Genomic DNA, 17157 nt, shown 5'->3' with positions numbered 1-17157 from the left:
CCCACCACAGGGCACACACACACCCACACACCAAGCACACACTAGGGACAATTTAGAATCGCCAATGCACCTAACCTGCATGTCTTTGGACTGTGGGAGAAAACCGGAGCGCCCGGAGGAAACCCACGCAGACACAGTGAGTACATGCAAACTCCATGCAGGGAGGACCCGGGAAGCGAACCTGGGTCTCCTAACTGCGAGACAGCAGCGCTACCCACTGCTGCACCGTGCCGCCCTCAGTCAAGTCATTTGGAGTGAAAATTGGCTGATTTTGATTTGTGATCAATTGATCAGTGTAGGCCTGTCTTTCAGATATGAGAGAAAGGTGTAGAAATTGAACAGACAGCAGCAGAACATATAAATAACAAACCTGGAGTGGACAGACCATAAATACTACCTCAGTGAGAGGAAGGAATGCCAACCAGTGTGCCACCACTTTACTTGTACTGTTACATTTATTTTAAAAGGTGGGTAGTGCTTAGGAATTTGGACATCAAACTTTGAAGTTGCAGGTTCAAATTCAGCTATTGACACCTTGTGACCACGAGCATGTCACATGACCTGCCTGTGCTCCAGTTGAAAGAACAAGAAAAATGTAACCAATCATGTCTCAAATGTTGTAAGTCACCTTGGATAAAAGTGTCAGCGGAAAATATAGTTAAAATGGTTGTGTTATTTCAGATTTACAGAAGAATGGCAGCTTCTCTCCACCTTCATTTGGTCAGCACTCTCTTCGATACAAACAGAAAGGAATGAAGAAATCAGCAAGAGGATCTGAGAACCTGACAGCAGCCTTTTTGCAGTGCATTTCTCTCCCTGCTACTGGAGTAACACAGACAGAAGCCATCAAAACTGATCGACAGCAAGTGGAGAAAGAAATTAAAAGTCACACAGAAAAAATATGTTATTTGGAATGTGGCACACAATTCACACTCAAAAGTGATCTTAATAAGCATATGAAGATTCACACTGGAGAAAAACCTTGTTGTTGTCTAGAATGTGGTAAGTCGTTCTCATGTATAAGCGATCTTCAGAGGCACAGAAGAATCCACACAGGAGAAAAACCTCATTGCTGTTCAGAATGTGGTAAGTCGTTCTTAAGGAGAAGCTGTCTTCAGAGACACAGACAAATACACACTGGAGAAAAACCTCATTGCTGTTCAGAATGTGGTAAGTCATTCTTAAGGAGAAGCTGTCTTCAGAGACACAGACAAATACACACTGGAGAACAACCTCATTGCTGTTCAGAATGTGGTAAGTCGTTCTTAAGGAGAAGACCTCTTCTGAACCACAGACGAATCCACAAAGGAGAAAAACCACATTGTTGTCCAGAATGTGGTAAGTCGTTCAAAAGGAGAAGCTGTCTTCAGAACCACAGAAGAAGCCACACAGGTGAATAACCTCATTATTGTCAAGAATGTGCCGAACAATTTTCTGACAAATGCAGTTTTCAAGGGCCCACAGAAACTGATGCTGGAGAGAAGCCATATTGCTGTTGTCAATGTGGAAAAAGGTTTTAAACATTAGATCTTTTCAAGTAAACACCCAAACTCCCACTAAAGCGAGAATGCAGTATGTATGTTCTAAATGTGTCAAATGTTATACAAGCCAAAGAAATGTCTTTATCCACATGCCAAAATCCATACTGAAGAAAAATCTCATTGCTGTTCTGAATGTGAGAATCAATTCTTATATTTAAGCACATTTCAGTGCCACATCAGAACTCATACTGAATATAATCTTTATTGTTGTCCTGAATGTGATAAGCAGTTCTCACAACAAATCACCATAAAAAGTCACATCAGACGTCACACCGGAGAGAAACCTCACCTTTGCTTGGAATGTGGCAAACAATTCTCACACCTCAATTCCCTTTATAAGCATAGAAGAAGTCATACTGGAGAGAAGCCTTACAGTTGTACTGAATGTGGAAGATCACATGAGAATTCACTCTGGAGAGAAAACTTATTGCCCGCCAGGGTGTGGCAAACGATTCTCACGTCAAAGCCCACAGAAAGATCCAAACTGGAGAGAAGCAGTACAACTGTTCTGAATGTGGTAAAGGGTACTCTTCCAGAGAAACTTTTCAGAGAAACACGCAAAGACATATTGGAGTAAAGTCTGTCCCAGAAATGTCAAATGGTCTTTCCATTGGATCCTCAGGCAAAAAAAATGAAGAAAAATCTTCTGAATATGGTTAAGGACTCCAGTTTAGAGTAATTAATAAGTACTGTACATAAGAATAGTAGAGAAAACACGGAAAGTGGCAAACAGATCGTAGATGTAAGGTAACCTCAGAGCCACATATGAATTCACACTGGAATGAACACACTGGAATACAACACATTTTCAAAATACAGCAAGAATCTTCTTCAACAACTTATAAAAAAATCTCATTGTTGTCCTTAATGTGGTTAATGCTTTTCAGACAGCAGTGGTCTTCATATTCATAAATGACTGGCCTACTTGTGGTAAGCCTCTTAGCTGTTCTAAATATTGGAAGTGGTCCTCCTGTATCAGCCATCATCAGCAACACATAAGATTTCATGAAGGACTCAGAAACTGTACTGCCAGGACGTCAGCCATACAGGGACTGATCATTTCTGCACCAGTGCTGTCATATAAGGTGTTGAACAATACAAACACCAGACAACAGAATGAGGTAGCAAAAGTACTGTGCGATGATAACTACTTTAATCGCAGAATACAACTGAAAAAGGTCAATGTAATAATAAAAAATGGAGAAGTCAAATCAAATCCATAGTGCGGTGCCAACTGCCAGGAGGTGCCACTGACAATGAGGGGAATATTTTTGTGTCCGAGCTTTGGAGATGGGACCTTATCTGAGTAACAATGAACTCATACCGTCTCTGGGATGTCATCTGATGGCTGACGCCTGGGCTGAGTGCAGACAGTCGTTCTTAATCCTGGTAATGAAGAAGTCATTTAGTGACGTCAGCTGACAGCCAATGCTGTCCAATCAGATACTGGGGAGGGACAGTCAAGGAGGACAGGAGACTAAAAAGAGAGCTGTCACATGACAGACCACCGTAGATGGGCTTTATAAGACTAATTTATGTTATCATTTATAAATGATAAGAGTCTTTACAAACCAAATAAATTCATCGGCTGTCTGTCAAGGGTGAGTCCAAAATTGGGAATTTAAGAAGATCTAAATACAAATAAAATGAAACATTCAGGGTTCAAAGAGAAATGTCTAAGATGTGAAGAAGGAGTCACAACAGTATGCTAGGGTTATTACGGGGGACCACAGTTATAAAGAATATCAATTAATGTATAAAAGGAATATTATTTAAAATAATAATAATGTTATGAGATATGGGGCACCGTAATAAATGCAGAACACAATGAAAATGAAATGAACTGATTTTATTGTCTGACATATAAGAGAAAAAGGGAAGACAAAGCAGAAACACAGAGATCTCTGCTGACCCAGCTGTTCATTTGATAAATTAACCTAAAAATATAACAGATGTCACTTTGCTCCATGGCAGTATATCCTGGGGTGGTGTGTGAAGGACGCTCTATACTCTGAATGTGTTGGTTCAGGTTTCAGTTTGAGTTCAGCACCTTCTTTATATCGATACCCAAGACAACGTTTCTTCACGTCGAGACTACAAGCTGGAGGCCACAGGAGCTCAATAAACTCCAACAGCAGGATAGACGATTAGAAAGCTCTGCTATGAGAGAGTGTCAGCTACACAAAGCTTCAGCTTCATTTACTTGACAGAAAACTCCAAAAAGCAGAAGTGGCCCCTTCTGTACCCCCACAACTGAAGGTCAAATTTGACCCCTCACTACTCGGCGTTGGTTCACTCTGCTTGGATTTTCTTTATTTTGTACGTTTATGTTTCATTTTTTTCTCCACACTCTTTTTACATTTCATTTCTTTGATGTAGTTAAATGTGTGAGTATAGCTTGACTCTTACAAGGACTTATTTAAAAAGGGTACATTGGCTATGAAATGCAAAAAAATAGAAAAAGTGCAAAACACAAAATGAAGAGATGACATCGATGAAATACACTCAGTGGCAGAGGTGACGAGGACAAAATCAGAAAGGACAGCACAGACAAGGCAGGTACCAACTGAAAACAAAAGAAGAAAGCTGATTGGTGGGAAGAACTGTCAGTCACTCCTGAGTGGACTGTTGAGGACAGCCGTGACATGCAGACTTCAGAGTTCATGTGTTATTGATTTCAAATCTGTGACCATGCACTGAATAAGTCTGTTATTTATCAGTTAGCATGTTCTGAAACTGTAATGTCATCACAAAGATCACACAAACACGTAATGTGACATTTGTGATCAATCACTTTTGTTTGATTTTTATGTCACCATTCATCAGCCACTGTATAGAGTGCCACTTCCAGATCGGCAACCCCACTGCACCCCGTAGCACATTTGGAGTTTGGGACTGGAGCACAAAGTGGATGGCACTCTGAGAAGGACAGACTTGTAAGACGTGAACAAAGCCAGCTGCCCTCCCTGGTCTGTCTTCATTCAGAAGGACTCACCTGAGTGGTGGGATTGTTCTGCGGTGCTCCTGTTAGCCGACATTTCATCAGCTTGCTTTCTGCGTTTCATCTGATAACCAGCAGAGTTAATCAAAGATGAGCCAGGCCTGTTACAGTGTGAACGTTCTTGACATTTTGGTTTGCTTTATATATTTTTTCTGCTTTTTTACTTTGAGTTCTTGGAGACCTTGTACATTACAGATTATTAATACATGAGCATTTGGTGTTAATAATGAATTGACAATTAATAAACTGTTTTTATTGCTAAATTGTAAGTGTGGCCTGTTGCCATTTTGTATCTTTATCCTTCTTGACTGTGTTGTTAGGACGTGTTGCACTGTTGCCTCCCTAGAATTAAGTGCCACATCACCGACGCTCGGCCTCACACCCTTCATCACACGTGAGGCAGAATCCAAGATTGCTGATCCAACTGTTAATCCCATTCCCTGCTTTGCCAGTCCCTTGGCTGTGTGTGTATCGAGGTGTATGGCTGAAGCAAACCTCTCCTCATGGAGTCTACAGCACCGGTCAGATGAAGAACTTGACGCTTTGGGTTTAGACATAAAACTGAGAATACCTCACTCTGGATATGCTGTAGACGAGTGAAAGGGAGTCTGGTGGGAAAGACTGAGGTAATAAGGTAAGTACAGTTAGACACATTCATAGTCATTTTATGTTTTATTATTTACTTTTTTTGTTTTTTGGCCTTTGTTTAACAAGGTACAATGTTGTGCTGTTTGGGTAGATAGATGGCTTCTCCTGAACTTACCGGTAACTCTTCATTACACACACACACACGCCTGCTTACCATCACCATTTTCAAGAACACACGAGGCACATGGAGACTTGACTGTTTCCTTGTTTAATTTAGATCAGGGGTGTCCAACGTCAGTCATGGAGGGTCGCAGGTTTTCTTGCTAACTATTTTCTTAATTAATGACCCATTTTTGCTGCTAATTAACTTTTTTGCCCTTCATTTTAATTGACTTGCTATTTAAGACTCAGACCCCTTATCTGTTTCTTTTATCTCTTAATTAGCAACCAAACAGTAATGAAATACAAAATGACCCAACACATGACCAGATAACCTTTGCTGTCATACAGTATCAGAAAGTAAAGAAAGATGAAGGTCTTGGTGACGCTGATCTGCTTTCTGCTGTGGTCAAACGAGAGCACAGCCATGGAATTAAATAACGAGTTCAATTAACAACAACAATCGGCTTCTAATTAAGAAACTGGTTAGAGTGAAACTGGTGGGAGTTTGATACCCCAACTGGTCATGCTGATACCCCCTGGCTGGTCAATCGTTGGTTCACTTCACATCTCATTTTTATTTGGTTGCCATTTAAGGAAAAAAAGAAGTAATTCAGAGGATTCTTTAATTAACAAAGGGAAGGGAATGGAAAAGAAGTCAATTAACAGCAGAAATTGGTTACTGATTAAGAAAGTGTCAGGAAGGAAAACCTGCAGCCACTGCGGCCCTCTGGGGTCAGAGTTGGACACCCCTGATTTAGATCAGGTATCAGCAAGAGTGAAAGGGAAGGTCTACAGGACGGTAGTGAGACCAGCTGTGTTATATGGGCAGGAGACGGTGGCACTGACCAGAAAGAAGGAGACAGAGCTGGAGGTGGCAGAGCTAAAGATGTTAAGATTTGCATTGGGTGTGATAGGAATGGACAGGATTAGAATGGACAGGAGTTGAAATGAGGACATTAGAGGGTCAGCTCAGGTGTGACGGTTGGGATACAAAGTCAGAGAGGTGAGATTGTGTTGGTTTGGACATGTGCAGAGGAGACATGCTGGGTATACTGGGAGAAGGATGTTAAGGATAGAGCTGCCAGGTAAGAGGAGAAGAGGAAGGCCTAAGATGAGGTTTATGGATGTGGTGAGAGAGGACATGAAGGTGATGGGTGTGACAGAACAAGATGACGAGGACAGGAAGATATGGAAGAAGATGATCTTCTGTGGCGACCCCTGATGGGAGCAGCTGAAAGAAGAAGACAAAGAAGACGTCTACCTGAGAGCTGCACCTGACGATGTGACCTCAAACACCCTGGCATTTTTAGAATAGACAGTTTTAAGGTTTAAGTGAGGTTGGACTTTAGTGTCTTTTAGCCCTTTGCTTATACATTTAATTTGCTTTGTCCAATAATCTAAAAGAAAATTAAATATACTGGAAGAGTTTCATCAATCCTTCAGTCAGGAATACAACATTAGATGTTTCCAGATATACAGAACTACAGCTTGTCTATTTCTTGCATGGCAAGAGTTGAGTTATTACATTAAATTTACACAAAAATGAGGCGTGTGTGTGACTGGGTCAGGGGGTGGGTGCTTGATAATGTGGACCTCGTCTATCACACCTACTGAATCAACTTAGAACCCTCATAGTATAATTTAATCTTATCTAAGTGTACATTTATTTGAAATTGATCTCCAGCTTGTCAGACAAGGTGAAAATTCAGACCATTACTGCTTGAATGAATATGAAGCCTTTCAAACTGCCACTTGTGATTTTCCTCTGTCACTGGAGGGAGATCCCAACCTTGACCAAGAATTATTTTTTCTGAGAATGTCAGAATTTCCAGAATAGCAGAATTGACAAATCTGGAAACAAGAAGAAGGTGGTGAAGTTTAATGTCTAATGTGACGTCAAGTGACTCAGTAGAACACCAAACTCTCATCAGTATGGCCGACATCTGACTGACCCGTGAGTCCTCAGTGGATTGATTCAGAAATTATGAACCCCTTGAGTGACCAATGGAGGGGGGACACTCTGCAGTAGTCCCATCTGTCACTCGCTCCTACACATAGTTACTATTCCAGAGCTACTGATACTTAGTCTATATAGTGCCTTTCAGTAGTGCTGCTCAAGCAAAATTTTAAACAGTGGACTTTCAATGACACTCGGGGGTCATGCGGTTGTGAATCAACATGGGACCCTTCTGGTCAGACAAGTATCTGTAGGTCTGAGGTGCCCCCTTTGGAAGAAATCAACTTATTAATTAAAAACAGAAACTTTTTCTCTATTAGGACAAGTCTAATAAAACCCCTTTGAGTCAGTAATCAGGCAGGAGGAAACTCGTCCATTGCATCTTTAATTTACTCCTCAGAAAATGCCGAAGACGAAGCATTTGTCACAATAGTCTGTTAGAGAATGGTCAAAAAGAAGGGGCAGAGGACCATTTTATAAACAATTGAATATGCATAACAGTGCTGAATTAATGTCTGAATATCATTCTCTGATTGGTTAAAAGACATGAGGTACTTTAGCGTAGAGCACAACCAGCCTAAGATAAAAGTCTTTTCTGCATAATGTCCTTGTTCTTCAATATCACTTGAATTCAGCACAAATCCTATTAAGAAAACTGCATATGTGCCAACTGGCAAGACTTATTATGGGCATGAAAGAACAACACAGAGTTCCAGTTCCCTACTCGGCATCCCCCAGAAACATTCTGCTTGTTTTCTTTACCATTTCAGCCATCTCTTTATGACATTTCTAAAACAAACGCTTATATATTTCACTGTGCACTGCAAACCAAATACTTAACTGCTGCTACATCCACATTACTCTCTCACACCCCGCCCCTCACAGCTGATTGGCTCCTCAAATCCAATAACAATGGAGGCCCTGACAGCCGCACTCACCCTGCATTCTCAACACCAAATTCACTCACAGACGTGCTGCTCCCCAAATCCTGTGAAATTCATTTTGACCCCAAACTACAAACACATAGATGACCTACACTTGTGGGGACATCGACTGACCAGTGGAGGGTACTGGTCAGTGGTCACATGGTGTCAGATGGCTGATTTTTACACTGCAGTTATAAAGAAGACTAAACCCTGGATAGAGGGGCTCAGTGAATGAGGTTTTGAACCTGTGCAGGAGGGTCATTGTGTGTGAGACGCTATAAAATGGTAGACAGCCAGTAGGCCAGACCAGATACAAACCTATTCTGGAGATGTAGGGGGCGCTGATTACAGTCTGCTTCTCATTGTGACACACAGCACTGCAAACCCCAGTGCTTGTCATTCTATCCAAGAAGAGACTCCCCGCCATCTTCTTTCCTTCTTAGTCCTTTATATGCAACTCCAATCCTCATGATTCACATCTGTCTGCTGTATCTCTTTTATAGCGCCTGTCATATTTGTCATTTTGTCTCTGTTATAGTGCCTTTCCTGTCATGTCTTATTACTGTACATTTTTTTATTTGTCTGTCATAGTGGGCCTTTCATTTTATGTATTATACAGTATGATGTCTTTCACATTGTTCTATGCATCTATAGTATTTTTTATGTCATATCTCCTACAGTATATAGTGACTTTAACGTCTATGTATTTTACAGAGCCTTTTACATCTATCTCTCTACTGTTTGTATTACTGACATGCCCTGCCCAGTTTTTAAACAACAATCCCAATTTTCTGTCAAATGAGTGTAAACTGACAACAGTAATTGTCATCCGCCTTTCTTTATTCCATAGAGTATAGAGAATTCATTTGTGTCCAAAGTAACGCCTATTTATATGTGTACATATCGTAACTGATGGCTTCAGACAGTTAAAAATGAAAGGCTTATGCCCATACCTTTTATTCCCTCTGGGATGCCACCAATATTTACAATCCAAACGTTAAGAATGTGATAGATGGCGAACCTGCCTCTCTGGATAAGATAATGGTGACAGGTGAATTATGTCCATCAGTAAATGATTAATGCAGGAGAAAATCTTGGTGGTGAGAGAGGAATGGAGGAGTTGTGTACTAGGAATGAGATAATGATGACAAATATGCAAAGTGAGGTCATCTGGTGATAAGAATTGTAATAAATACGAGGCTCCAACAGACTAATGGATCTCACTTCATTGAATTGAATCAGCTTTATGCTCTCCACAATTAAGTCTTATTCTGATTGCTTGTCCTGAAACTCTGCGTGTGTTCTTCCAAGCGAGAAGGATGTTTTCTCCATGACAAGAGCAACACTTCTTCCAATAATACTTCTTTACATTTATATAGCGCTTATCTCACTACTCAGAGTGCTTCAGTGAGTGGGGAGCCATTTCAACCACCACTAATCTGCAGCATCCATGAGAATGACGTGACAGCGGCCAGTGATGCTCACCACACATGAGCTATTAGATGATGAAGTGGTGAGAGAGAGAGAGAGAATTAGAGCAAAGGGATGATTAGGGGGACAGAATGACTAAGCCATGGGGGGGGGGAGTTGTTAGTCTCTTTACAAAGGATGTCCAGGGGTCTTTTATGGCCAGAGAGTCAGGACCTCAGTTTTTTGTCTCATCCAAAGGATGGCACCATTTTTACAGCCCAGTGTCCCAGTCACCCCACACTGTGGTATTGGGATCCACATTTAGAGTACAGGGTAAGCGCCTCCTGCTGACCTCACTAACTTCTTTTCCAGCAGCAGCCTAAGCTTTCCTAGATGGTGTCTCCCATCCAAGTACTGGCCGGGCCCGAAGATGTTTAGCTTCTGCTGGATGACCTGTTCTGAAGTGCATGTGGTGTTGCTACTGGACTCTTTGATAGACTCTTTGCCCCACAAGTATTGGGACCCTCACCTAATTTTCTCTAACCGACTGTTTCAGGTGAGACCTGCCATCAGGCACTTTCTGTAGCTCTGCATGAGACTTCTACTCCTCTCATTACTCACTCGGCCCACATTTCTTGACCTTTGATGGATTTCTTCTCCCAACTATGACTTCCAGCTCTTTCTACGGATGTTGACTTGGATTCAGTTCAGAGTGCATAATTTGGTGACCCCGACGTGATGAGGGAAAAGGCGGCTGCAGAATCCGTGGATGTGACGGTGCTCTGTGAAACAAACACAGAAGGTGGCCACTTAGAAAGGTAAGCGTTATTTCGCTAAAGTTGTTCGTGTAAGTTTGAAAGAGCCTCCGACCCTCCAACGAAGAAAGCAGCAGACTCAAATAGAAAGTGTGAAGGCTGTACAGCTAATGTGAGTGTGATCGTATGAATGTTGTGTGCACAAAAATACTGGAAGCTCACATTGTTAAGTAGTCTGTACTTTATATATATATCTGTATATATAATCTTCATTTGGATCTTGATCTTTGTTTGTCCGCAAATGAATTAGATGAAGAAGCACTAGATGGCAGTAGAGAGACAGCTAAAACATAGGCATTGTATTAAGAATCTCCTCCAGGCTTATACTACTGAAGACTGTAGTACTCCAGTCACACCTCAAAACACAGACATTCAAACTAAACAAATTGTTGTGCTTTAAATTAACTAATCTTCATTTGGATCTTGATCTTCGTTTGTCCGCGAATTCATGTTCAAGCAACACGGTATCCTTCAATAAGGGCGCGCACAAAAAGGCGAGCTTCAAAAGGGCAACCTCAATTGGGCGCATCGAATAAAGGGAAACGCAACAAAATTATTACAGAAAATTTATTACACAAAGGCAATGATTGAACATATAAAAAGGCGAAAGCAAGAATATCAAAACATCCAATTAATTAATGCATGAACTTCTAAGCGAGACGAACATTTTCCAATCCTGTATTCAGTGCATTTACAGATGTGTTTCCCGTTGGTAGTTTTCTCCTTTCTGAATGTGTAGCCTTCGATTACGAGTAGATCTGCACCTTTGTTGCTCTTCACATATTCCAGAGCCATTTGAAGTAAATTATCTACGAACGCGTTTATTCGCTGCGCTCAATTGAGGTCGCCGTTTTGAAGCTCGCCTTTATTTACACGCGCCTTTATTCGGCGCACCCAATTGAGGTCGCCCTTTTGAAGCTCGTCTTTTTGTGCGCGCCCTTATTAAATAGAATATATAAGTTGGACACACTTCTGTGATTTTCCATCAGTCGCCGTTTGGAGTTCAAGAAAGAAGCATTGGTTCTTCCTTACTCTTTAGATTAATAATAATAATAATCCATTACATTTATATAGCGCTTTTCTCAGTACTCAAAGCGCTATCCACACAGGGAGGAACCGAACCCACAATCTTCCACAGTCTCCTTACTGCAAAGCAGCAGCACTACCACTGCGCCACCTGTGAGGACAGATTGCCACAAAGCAACCTGCAAGATTGGACAATGTGTGGTGGAACTACTGTCGACACCAGCATCTGTGTTCAAATCACTGGCGACACCAATTCTAAAAGGAACTGCCTTTCTCAGTGCAACAAAAAATTCAAAGTCCACCTTGAGTGGCAAACAAAGACTACCTTGAGTAGCAATCGTACCTCGAGTACAAAAAATTAAAATGAAAAGAAACGAACCTGATGAGGAGAGAGAAGAAAGGTTGAGAAGAGATCGTGAGAGGAAACTACAGCGTCGTGAAAACGAGACGAACTGTGAACGGAGTCGGAGACTCTCAAAGCAAGGTGAAAGACGTCGACACCAGTTGGCAGAGGAGACTGAGAGTCACCGTGAACAAAGGCTGGCCAGGCAACGTGAAATAAGTCAGCGAAATATTGCCAGAGAAAGCGTAAATCGACGTCTACAAAGGATGGAACGACAAAATCGTAGACGTAGACAAGAGTCAGACAGTCAACGGCAACAACGATTAACGATGCAATGTGAAAGTGGCCAACAACGTTTAGCTAACGAAACTGACCAGGAGAGAAATGTTAGGCTTCAGATTCCACGTTCTATGTACCAAATGTCAAGACAACCACAACCTGAACTTGAAGGAATTGCACTTCGCCCATTCAACGAAAATGATGTTCCTGAACATTATTGTGGAACAATGACAGAAATATGTCAATATTGTCAATCAACTAACTTTAAATCGGAAAGACCAAGTGATGGCAAATTTACATTTTGCTGCCATGAAGGAAAAGTCCAACTTCCACCGTTGCATGATTATCCAGAAGTGATGAAACAATTGATAACAAATACCCATGAACATTCCAAAAATTTCAAAGACAACATCCGTTCATACAACAGTGCTCTTGCTTTTGCATCAATGGGAGCGCAAGTTGAACATGTAGCGAGACGGGGACCATACTGCTACAAAATACATGGACAAATCTATCATAAAACCTCGACTTTGCACCCACCTAACAGTGAACCAAGAAAGTTTGCTCAAATATATATTTTGGATGCGGAACAAGCACTACATCAACGCATGGGAATTTTAGAGAACGCTGGCTGTTTACCATCCGTAATGGAAAGTCTTAGTAACATTTTGAACGAAATAAATCCGTATGCGAAAGCATACAAAATGATGAGAGATTTTGAGCAGGAAGAGATTAACAGAGCCAGGGAGGAAGGGAGACCAGAACGAGAAGTTTACATGTGGATCCACTGAGATAAGGCAAATGATCAAAGACGTTACAACACTCCTACAGCAAATGAGATAGCAATTGTATTTCGAAGTGACGATGGTGAACCCCCATTTGAAAGAGATATTTGTGAAAGAATGCACCAATGCAAAATATATCAATCTTAAGTCAGCACTGTGATCCCATGACTTACCCGATTTTGTTTCCATATACGGACAAAGGATGGATAAGTGGAACGAAATTGGTAGGTGATGTCAAGCGAGAAAACTTGACGCTCCTCCAATATTATGCTTACCGATTGGCGACTCGAAATGAGTTCAAACCGGTCTTCAGTGCTGGAAAACTATTCCAACAGTACGTGGTGGATGCGTATTGCAAGATAGAAGCTAATCGAATTCACTTCCATAGATCAAATCAAGCTCAACTCAGGAGCGATCTCTACTCTGGTTTAATGGACCACGTAAATAATCTTGCAGAGAACGAAGGTGTAAAGCCGGGTACTATCTGTATTTTGCCTTCAACATTTCAAGGAAGCCCTAGAGCTCATCAGCAGAACTTCCAAGACGCTATGGCCATCGTACACAAACACGGTGGACCTGATGTATTTATGACTATGACCATGAATCCAAAGTGTCCAAAGTAATGGAAAACTTGAGCCTGGAGAAAGATCAGAGGATAGACCTGATCTGGTTGCACGTAGTTTCAAGGAGAAACTTACAGCACTACTGCATGATGTATTCATGAACAAAGTACTTGGAGTGGTGATCGCTCATGTTTATGTAATAGAATTTCAAAAACGTGGCTTACCACATTGCCACCTCCTGCTTTTTCTCAGACCTGATGATAAACCAAGAACTGTTGAAATTATTGACAAAATGGTATGTTGTGAAATTCCAGATCTGGTCGAAACCCGAGATTGTATGAAATTGTCAAGGTGACTATTGTTCATGGCCCTTGTGGACACTTGAACATGACAAGCCCATGCATGAATGAGGAAAAAATATGTTCCAAACAATATCCGAAAGATTTCAGTGAGGAAACCAAGCCGAACGTTGATGGTTACCCAGTTTATCGCAGGAGAAACGATGAGAGAAAAATTAAAGTTGGAAAGTTCACAGTGGATAACCGCTGGATCGTTCCATATAATAGGTACCTAACCCTAAAATACAACGCACATATTAATGTAGAAATTTGTGCAAGCATTAAAAGTGTGAAATACTTATTCAAATATGTTTACAAAGGACTTGATCAAGCTAAACTAAAATTCGATTCAAAGGAAACACAACTTCACTGGGACGAACCTTCAAGGTTCCTCGACAGTAGATACATAAGTGCACCTGAAGCTATGTGGAGAATACGAGAAAATAAAATGCACCAACAGTCACACACAGTAATTCGACTTGCAGTACATCTGCCAAACCAACAAAGAGTAGAATTTCATGAAGGTAAAGAAGTTGAAACTCTTGAAAGAGAGGCGGGACGCAGAACCACATTGACAGCGTGGTTTGAATTGAATCAAACAAATGAGTCTGCACGGCAATACCTGTACCAAGACATACCAAGTCACTTTGTGTTCAATACAAAAACAACTTCATGGACTCCAAGAAAGAGGGGCCACAACAATGTTATTAGCAGAATGTACTCTGTCAGTCCTTCTGATATGGAGAGATACTACTTAAGGCTGCTCCTTCTGCATGTAAGAGGTGCCCAGAGCTTTGATGATGTAAAAAGTGTCGATGGATTTGTTTACAATACGTTCAAAGAAACAGCCCAAGCGAGAGGCCTGTTAAGAGACGATGCTGAATGGGAAAGATGTTTGACGGAAGCCGAACTCTTCCATATGCCAAGCAAGCTGAGAGAGCTGTTTGGAATTATATGTGCATTGTGTCATCCAGCAGACCCCGTGACATTATGGGAGAAGCACAAAGATGCAATGACAGAAGACTTCATGCAAAGTCATCCTGCACCTGAAAGCGAACAGCTTGCTCTAATTGAGATTGAAAGTATTCTCAAAATTCATAACACAAGTTGTGTTGACAAAGGATTACCTGTACCAACTATGGTGTCAACACCTGAGATTCCAATCTTTGACATGCATGAAGAGGCCAGGTTAGGCGAAGAACTGGTTGCCCAGTTAAACCCAGAACAACTTAACGCATACCAACAAATTATGACTGCTGTTGAAAACCCACAATCACGTGAAAGGTGCTTCTTCCTTGAAGGTCCTGGAGGATGGAACTACCGTACACTCTACGTTTGGGGTGCCATTTAAAATCACTGAGACTTCCACCTCAAATATAACAGCAAGATCGTTCAAAGGACGAAGTCTTATTAACACTCAAGTGATTATATGGGACGAGTGCACAATGACGTCGACACATTTGTTAGCACTGATCGATAGATTGCTCAGAGACTTGATGAACACACCTGACACTCCATTTGGAGGAAAGGTAGTGGTTTTGGGTGGACATTTCTGCCAGACACTTCCTGTTGTAAAAAGAGGCGACAGAGCTGCAATCATTGGAGCCTGTATTAAAAGAAACCCATTATGGCAATATTTCAAAAAAATTTCATTTCTTAAAAATATGCGAACGGATCCTGACCAACAGGCCTTTGCCGATTGGCTTCTGAAACTTGGAAACGGTGAACTGTTGAACAGTGACAACTTAAGTACTGAAACTGTCGAAATTCCTGAACAATGTGTAGTTACGGGAGACTTAATTGACGAAGTATTTGGAAAGACAATTAAGTTAGACCAACCAGAAAGATTCAAGGACACAGCTATTCTATGTCCTAACAATAAAGACACCTTGATGTTGAACGATGAAGTATTTAGATGTTTAGAAGGCGAAGCCAAAACATACTTCAGCGTAGATGAAATAAAAGTCACACAGAGTGGCGATGACGTTAACTACCCAATTGAATTTTTAAATTGTCTAACTCCATCAGGATTGCCACCACACAAGTTGACACTGAAAGTTGGAGCAATTGTTATGTTGCTTAGAAACCTGAATACTAAAAAAGGGCTTTGCAATGGAACAAGTTTAATTATAACCAGAATGCTTGAGCATGTGCTTGAAGCAAAAATTGTTACTGGAAAACGTGCAGGTGAAACTGTACTAACTCCAAGAATTGGCCTCGATATGATGGACGACTGTGAAATGCCATTTGACATGCACAGACAGCAGTTTCCCATACGACTAGCGTATGCGATAACTATCAACAAGTCACAAGGACAAACCCTCGACGTTGTTGGAATATTACTTTCAGAACCAGTGTTTTCACATGGTCAATTGTATGTTGTCTTCTCCAGAGGCAAAGGCTTTAACAAAGTAAAGGTAAAGATTTTGAGCTCACAGACACAAGGCAAACTGCTTCCTGATGCAAACAAATATTTCACACAAAATATTGTATATCATGAGATTCTGGACACAGAACCTATGGAGACGTACCTTACTGACAACTTAGCCGACATTGATTGGGACAGTATTGATGACATGGTAGATGTCATGCAACATTTTGAAAAACAAGAAGAACCTAGCATCCCAACATAGGAAGACTATGATTTTGAAGGTCTCGAAGACGATGCGTAAGATGCCGCTTATGATTAACCATCCATAAGTCACGCGAAGAGAACCAGAAATGCTCCTCCACAACCACATAATTACTATTACGACAGTGATTCAGAATAGGCCGTTCCTATCGAATCACTGTCCAAGGGTTTTGTTTTGTAATTTTATTTCCCTTATAAAAAATCATAATGCTGTGCGACGAAGGGCCCAGTTCATGACTGACAGCCGCGTTTAAACAGGGAGCCCTTCACAGACAACTTTAACACGCGCAACGTAGTTGGGCGCACATGGCTAGTGTATATATATATATATATATATATATATATATATATATATATATATATATATATATATATATATATATATATATATATACATACACACACACATATATACATATCTATCTATCTATCTATCTATCTATCTATCTATCTATCTATCTATCTATCTATCTATCTATCTATCTATCTATCTATACATATTTGCAGCTGGAGATCCACAAAGGGAGAAAAAACGAATCACGTATCATAAAATAGTTTTTTTATTCCTGAGCTTTCAACCCCTATCAGGGGTCTTCATCAGAGGATAATGCTTAGACTTACAAGAATCAAAGGCAATATACAGCAACACATTCAGTGGGGTGGAAGGGTGGGGTATGTGTGGAGGTGACTAAGTCAGTATGATCAAGTGGGGGGGGGGTTATGGGGTTGTATAACCACCCACACCCCACCCCCCCCCCACCCCACTGAATGTGTTGCTATATATTGCCTCT

General features: G+C 41.0%; 3 protein-coding genes across 3 annotated transcripts in view; all 3 read left to right on the top strand.

Moving 5' to 3' along the window:
• Positions 1–1927, top strand: part of LOC127527844 (gastrula zinc finger protein XlCGF7.1-like) — a 196757-nt gene extending 194830 nt beyond the window's left edge. The window contains exon 2 of the mRNA XM_051927984.1: positions 1797–1927. The gene's annotated coding sequence lies outside the window, so the exon portion shown is untranslated. The remainder of the gene's footprint in view (positions 1–1796) is intronic.
• Positions 1–17157, top strand: part of LOC114641540 (tigger transposable element-derived protein 1-like) — a 769935-nt gene that overhangs the window by 204293 nt on the left and 548485 nt on the right. The window lies entirely within an intron of this gene.
• The window catches only part of LOC114641539 (zinc finger protein 501-like), a 419195-nt gene that overhangs the window by 36000 nt on the left and 366038 nt on the right, over positions 1–17157 (top strand). The gene's annotated exons all lie outside the window — the stretch shown is intronic.

The sequence above is a fragment of the Erpetoichthys calabaricus genome, chromosome 5 (genome assembly GCF_900747795.2).
Source record: "Erpetoichthys calabaricus chromosome 5, fErpCal1.3, whole genome shotgun sequence".
NCBI lineage: Eukaryota > Metazoa > Chordata > Cladistia > Polypteriformes > Polypteridae > Erpetoichthys > Erpetoichthys calabaricus.
This window is presented reverse-complemented; position numbering and strand designations above follow the sequence as displayed.